Here is an 8,095-nt window from a genome sequence, read left to right as displayed (position 1 = left end):
GCTAGTCAACTGTTTCACCAGCACACGGTAAAGTAGTTGTTTCGTATTACACGATATTAGTCATATCTGTTTTACTAGCATATTGTACTACCGGGGAAATAATAACTGCTGGCTCAGAATAAACAATTGTTGTCCAGTCTCACGAAGGTCACTGATCTTGGGACCACAAAATAAAAATGTTTGTGCCAAACTAGTCTCACAAATCAGTAAATAATTCGTAGCCAAAAATTTGAAATTTATAACTTAAGTACAACCGCCCAAAATCACTTTTTTATCTGGTGGTGCCAGGTTAGTTAAATCCAGCACCCGAGACTTGATAAAACGTCGTACAGTATCCAAAGTGGTACCAACGATTAGTAATCGATTCGTAAATAGAAAATTGATTTTGGCACCAATATTTTTATTTTTTGGTTCCAGGGTCGGTGATCTGTTATACGATACTGTTTTCACCCGCAATTTATAAAATAGCACGCTTGTTCGTCAAAAAGTTGAAATGTTTATGCTTTTAATCACGAACTATTTTTCTATCAAAACAGTTTATGGGTATACCAGTAGCACATTCTATCAGACCACGTATTTTTACCAGTAAATGATGAGCTGGTAAAAGCTTACCAGTTGCTAATTAACCAGCACCGTAAAATTTATTGATTCTGATACAATTTCATATCAGTACTATGGTAAGACCGTGATGCACATGTGTTAGTTGCTGTACAGACCATATTCCATTTGTACGTGCATGTATTTCAATTCACTTCAAACAACTAATGAAACATTGTACTAGTTAACTGTTTTACTAGCAAATCGTAAAATAGTTATTTATATGTACACGGCACTAGTCGACTATTTTACCAGCACATTGTACTGTCGAGGAAAACTTATCCGGTTACATGGCACTATTTTTACTCGTAACTAATAGCACGCTGGTTTGTCAAAAATTTTAAATGCTAGGAAAATAGGTTATTAATTTACTAACCTACTTAATTTGAACGATAATTTTTTACTAGAAGTTAGTTAACTAGCTTATTACCGGTTTACTGGTAAACTAACATCGTGTTACGCAGGCTTTAATACTTTATTTAATACGGATGATTTCAATACTGACAAATAATTGTCATCAGAATGGTAATAAAGTGGAATCTCGATAACTTGAATCGGTTGGGAACAAAAAAAAAAAATTCGAGTTATCGAAAATATTTTTTTATTTAAAACACAAAGAGTTAATTTTATAATTTTATTTATTTATATATTTACTAATAAATGTATAATGTATGTAGGTATATATATTGTATTAAAATTTTTAAAAAAGTATAAAGTAATAAATATGTATATGTATACATTTTATGTTATAAAGAAAATATAATGATTAAAGTGGAACTATTTTTTAAAGAAATCTGATATTTTTAATTGTTTTTTATTTTTCGACTTATTTGTAAAGTTTTCAATAACGTTTAGCGCGGAAAAAATCTCATCTCCAATTTCTGGTTGTTCTTGAATGTACTTACGGACAATCTGTAAACTATCTAATGCCTGAGCAAGAGTAGTTTTAAGCAGTTCCTCATCGTCATCAATATCCGACTCCTCCTCACTTGACTCGTTAAGCATTTCTTGGAACTTCAAATCGTTCAGTATTTCATCATCAGTAGGATAGTATGTTGTTATAACATCAGAGTCTTCCTCCTGTTCTTGAATTTCTATAAGATAAAAGTAATACAAAATTAAAAATCATAGAAACATATAAATTAAATAAACAACTTATTTTTACCTTTTGTAAAGCCGGTTCTATAACTATGGCTGTAGTTTGGATGTCATGTTTGGTGGCAGAAATACTACCCGTATTGCTTTTAGTTCATGCAAAAGATTTTTTGGATGTGCAGGGCAATTATCGACAAAGAGAAGCACTTTTCTTTTATTGTTGAAAATTTTTTTATCCAAGTCGAATATCCAAGATTCATAGATAGTGGATAACATCCATGTTTTTTGGTTATACGCGTATGTGACTGGTAACAATGCCATGTTCTTTTTCTTGAAGCATCTTGGTTGTTTTAACTTTTCAATCACGAGTAGTTTTAATTTTTCTGTTCCAGTCATATTAGCTCCTACCATTACTGTTACACGTTCTTTACTCTTCTTCCATCCACGAAAAGTATCTCTTTTGAATGTCAAAGTTCTCAGGTGTACATTTGAAAAAGAAAATGAATTCATCCACATTGAAAATGTCTTTAGAGTCGTATTCTTTTAACAAACTCGGCAGTACACTTGTTCGGTAATGTTCACAGTCAACTTCAGACACTGCGGCACTCTCACCTGATATGATTTTTTCTACAATTCCGTTCTTTGATTTAAATTTTTCCAGCCAACCGAACTAGCTTGAAATGTGAGGCCTAAATTCTTTGCAAACTCTGCGGCTTTTTCTTGAATTAACGGTCCTGAAATGGTAAATTATAATCTCTTACTCTTCATCCATTCCGTCATAACATGCTCAATTTCTGGGAAACTTCATGCTTTAAGTCTCTTCCAGCGTGGTAAACATGGGGCTTCTTCAACTGCTTTGAGAATTTTGTCTTTATCCTTCAATGTAGTCGATAAAGTACTAGCAGGAATACCGAATTTACTCGCGATATCTTTTTTGCGTTTCACTCCGTTTTTGACTTCGTCAATAATTTTTATTTTATCACCGACAGTTAGAGACTTTAAACAACGTTTTTCCATCTTGACTCCACAAAATCACAAGATAAACTCAACATTTACTGTGACAGCATTATATTAAATATCGACGTATACATTTCGTAGTTCAATCAATGTATAATTTTACCAATAATAAATGTACAATAAATGTAGTAGATAAACGTAATTTTTCGGAGATATAGACATTAAATCGTATTATATCATTGAATTTATAACTGCACCTTTTATTTAATACACGATTACAGGAGGATCGAGTCAATTGTATCGGAAATAACTGATACTTAATTAAATAAGTAAGGGTTTAGGAAATTAATTTATCAGGCAACACATATTAGGGAAAAGTTGTATCATATCTGACAGAATGCTACAGTAATTTAGTTCGATAAAATACATATTTAGTAATTTGAGAGAAAAGTTAGTTAATAAGTATAAAACATCTTGTATAATACACAAAGTGAATAATTACAATGCAAAAAAATTGCTAAATATTGGACTTATAATTTCACAAGAACTAGTTATTAAACCATTCCTAATAAAATAAAATTAAAAATTTCGTTAAATGATCGATTTTATTTGATAACTACTACATGTATAAATACTAGCTAGAATTAATCGGCTTCGCACAAGTGCCAAATATTTGTATATCACTTTCTTATAAGCTTCCACATCCCATTCTTGAACCCTTTCCTGTTCCCATTCCCGTCTATAATATCTGCCGATTTCTTAAAAAATGATCCACGCTGTATACATATATCAACAGCTTTAAACATTTCTTGACCAATGCTAATATTGCCTGTAACCCCATATAAATAAAAAAATATTTTTGTTGGCTTAAAATAAATCCATATGTAAGCCTTCCTTTAAAATCAAAGATTAGAAAAAAAAGATATTATATATTTAATTTTTTACAGCTAGAATCACATGTTCTTCCAGACATTTGCTAGTTTTCTTTGAAATTTTAGATATTCTCGGGTAGACTTGTAAAATTAATTCGTCAGCTCCTGAAACGGAAGTGGCAAAAGAAATAGGATTTTTATTGAAGAGCTATTCTTCTATTAAGTCCCATCCCAAATATTTATTAGAACCTCTGAAAATGTAGCTTCGTTGCTGTCAGTTCTTAAAATTACTTGTATATTCGCTGTGAGTAATAAAATTTGAACATAAAATGAAAGAACATGTGAAAATAAGAATTCGATTGAAATATTTCAATAATTGTTTTAAAACCTTAAACGTATGGATTTACACTATGCAGAAGTTTTATAAATCATATAAATTTTCTTAATCGGTATGGGAAGATACAGATTTCTGTTTCCCATAAGATATATATGTAGAAATTATGATTCTTCGTGAGAGCTTGGTAATAATTAACTAAATGCGTGATATTTTTTACCTCGAATTTTGAATTTTGGCATAAAATGTTCGTGTCCTTTCTCCTTGCCACCAAAAGACGTATTTTGAAAGGCAGAAATATACTTTTTACTATAGAAAGTCAGTGGTTCTCAAATGAATGATCTCATGTGAGCAAGACGAGTTAATATTTGAAAAATTATTAAGTAAGACAAAAATCACTAAGCTACAGCCCTCTAAGAACGGTAATTAATCTAAAAATATGTGTAATATCCTACGTCGTTACTGCGTACGCCTGTCAATTATCACCTGTATCGGTAATAATATAACCGATATATCATAATTTTGGTTCGCTAAGTGCTTTTAGTATTTTGTGGCCCACAATTGAAAAAGTTTGGAAACTCCTGATGTAAGGTATTGAAAAAAATAAAAAGGTAAAAACCATCTATGGAAAATTGTCTATAAAACAAAAAAAAAAACGATGTAATCGCTCGCCGTTTTTTTGAGATTAGTCGTTTCAAAGAAAATAGTTTCATATTTATATAGTAAAGAAGATCGATATATATATATAACCTACAGTCGTATTTATTTACTTTTATATTTTATCGTTGTGTGCTTATGTTTCCTCTCACGTTTCAATGGTAAATTATCGTTAAATGGATTTCAGCAATATACTGGGGCACGTAGACGTACAAAGAAAACGTGGTGATTTAAAGTCTCAGAAGGTTTTAAATAATATGGTCATTATGCAACATCCAATTCGATTTCTTGTAATATTTACGTACTGGTCTAAATTAGTGACAGGAATTATCGAATGATATAAACGAATCAAACAATTATTTAAAAATCATTCTAATGATAAAATAATTGAAATGAAAATAAATAAAAATATAATCAGATTAGTACTGAATTTTATAAATTATAATGGTCAATGCTCGGAACTCGGAAGAAATATTAAATACTAATATTTTTTGTTGTATTGAAAAGACTTTAAAGGCTATTCTGTAGTGTATGTCATGTACAGTAATCGTAAACTTCATAAACTTATTGACGAGTTTGATAAATGTCGGAATTCGGGTATATAATCATGGTTTGTTCTTTAGTTAGGTGTAATGAGTGTATAACTAATGCGGTATCATAAAAGAAGTCTTTATCGAAATTCTAAAAAAAAAAAATACTAAACAATAGTTTAAAAAAATTTCGGATAACTACTGCAAGTTATTTAACATGATGATGACTATTGTTGGAGCTAAGCAATATTGTGTGTCTGAGTCCAGCCTTTGTTATTAGCCCATATCGATTCGACATTAGCGATTTATATTTTATATGTATTCGTAGTATGTTTTTACTAAAAGAAAATAAGTTCTTGACAACTGTTGATTGATTTTGAATTTCGTTGTCCACCTACAATATAATTAAAGCGGCAAAACTATCGTAAACAACATACATAGCCTTTGTATGCGTTATTGTATTGTATATTAAATAATTTATGTACACGTGCGTTAGGTATCTTCTATCCGTTACAAATGTTATTTTATTTAATTGATACCATCGCATGTGTCAATTAAAAATGTGTTGAGTTTAACATATATACCAAGATTAGTAGTGAACGATATGCGTTCCGTTGCAACCATGTAATATTTATTTTAAACGTTAAACCACAATTGTACTAGGATTCGATTGACAGTAAATGGTCCAACAAACCATTAAAATCACGTTCAACCCTTAAAAATACACTAGGGTTGATCGATACATTGGTTAGACTGAACTAACCTGGTTATGTTGTTAAAATATTATTACAGTTTGTAAGCACGTAATCATTATTATGAAAACTTATTTGCTGCGTGATCGAGTTCATAGGTTCGAATACGTATCAAAATATTTGGACGTATTGACACTTTAATAAAAATCAAGAGAAGAAAGATTTTTACGATTTCACAATGATTTTCAAACTAAAAATTGACGATATATATGAAATAGAACGTAGAACCGCTAAATTTTTGTTATTTAATTATCATAGTACAATCAAATAATAATTGTATAATCAAAAAATCGTGGATAAATACAAGTTTTTTTTTGTCGATAGAAAAATTGTTGTGTGTTAAAAAATAATATTTTAAAACCTTAAAAATAAACATTATTTATTTTATAAAACTGGAAATTATGAGTATACATTTTCGTTAATATGTTGCATTATGTACAAAGAGTGAAAAACAAAATATAGGAATATTTAACTCAGTATAGTACTCATGTACCCTGGATATATATATTTTATTATTGTTTCTTTTATATGTATGTTTTTAAATATAAATAATGAGTAAATCTTAAATATTTCGATTTTCAATTAATGTGATTGTCTTTTATTATGTATTTTATAAGTTTATTATTCTATATGATTATTAAAAAAAAAAAAATTAATAATCTTTCTTTTGATTTTTCTATCGACTATATTGTTTATTTTGCTATAAATACATATATACACATATATATAAAGAGAAAATAACTTACTTTGTAAATATCAATGCTTATTTTGGGCAAACAATGTCAGATAAACATAACATCACTAAAGTTTATCCTTCTATGGACGCAATTCAAGCGTTACGAGAGTGCTGCTCTTAAATGAACGGTAGTCATTAAAATTGTATTTCATCAATAGAAAATTCCTTCAGCCAGATAATGGAAATGCGAAAATAGTTTAGTTATCGCACGAGAATCTAGACCATCAATGTTTCTTGCGTAGAGGAACAAAAGTGGACTTGTTTCTGAAATGTTTAATAAAGCACGTCAAGATTTCTCGTTAAACGTAAACTGTTGATAAGCTTAATAAGTATTATGTAAATGTTGAAAGAGAAAAATGGAGACTGACAGGAAATTGGATTGAGATGTTTTTTTCCCGTGTCTTGTTTTTCCGTCTTTTTCTTTTATTTTTGTAGATTTTTTTTTCTTGTAGCTCGTTAATCGGGGACCTTTAAGAATCCAAATTTCCCCAAAGGCCGTATGCCTTTTGTTTTTTATCTTTTGCCAAGTTTTTAATCCCGAATCGCCCATCCTACTAGTAGCACTTGAACGGTATCGGTAAAATGAAGAGCAAAAAAAGCAGCCAAGGGACGTTAAATAGCACTTAACGGATTCTGAATGTCCTAATCGACCGCATTACAGCAATAAATAAAAGTGCTCTGCAGTAGTGTTATAATTGTAATTTGCGTAGCGAATGAATTTTCGAGAAAAAAACAACAGTTTTTTTCTTTATTTTTACTATCAGCATTGGATGATTTCGAAAAAATCTCTTAGGACAAACATTTTTAGTTGATAATAATAATAATAATAATGGTTTTCGGAGATTTTGATTTATCTCAGATTTAGTCGAGTTCTATTGTGTGATTGTAATTTTATAAGTTTACTTAAATTTCAGGGCATTTATAGTGTCTGGAATTCATTAAGCCTAATATTAGTTTAGAAATTAAAAATAATAATAGTTCTAAGAATATCATAATGGATATTGATTTCTTGTATAATTGTTAGATAATTATCATATTTCTTTAATACAATGTGATACGTTCATCATAATGATCATATATTGATATACATCAAATTGTATAAGTGTTAAGTGTACAAGTTTATAAACTGTTTCCACTTTTTAGTACAAAATACAATTTTTTTTTTACATAATAGATTTTAAAACTGGACATAATACATATTATATAAAAATATAACTTGCATTTTGAATATGGAGTGAAATTAATATTGAAATAAATAATTTATAATAATAAAAAAATAAGAAAACCGGTTAAAATAAAATTTTCGTGATTAATTTTGTTTTTTTTGTTTTTGAAATCCAATGTGTATAATAAGTATTTTAAATAATGGTAAAAATATTTAAGTGGAAAAATAATTAACAGATTTCCTGTTGCTTAAATCAATACTACAGATCTTTCCTAAATGCCAATAACATGCGATGTTATTATGATAAACCGTATTTGTCAAGTATTTTATATGCTGCCAAATGAGGATCACATTCGCAATAAAATACAATTATTTAAGAAAAATATAACCAAAATAATGC

The sequence above is a fragment of the Sipha flava genome, unplaced genomic scaffold (genome assembly GCF_003268045.1).
Source record: "Sipha flava isolate LNK unplaced genomic scaffold, YSA_version1 227_pilon_pilon, whole genome shotgun sequence".
NCBI lineage: Eukaryota > Metazoa > Arthropoda > Insecta > Hemiptera > Aphididae > Sipha > Sipha flava.
This window is presented reverse-complemented; position numbering follows the sequence as displayed.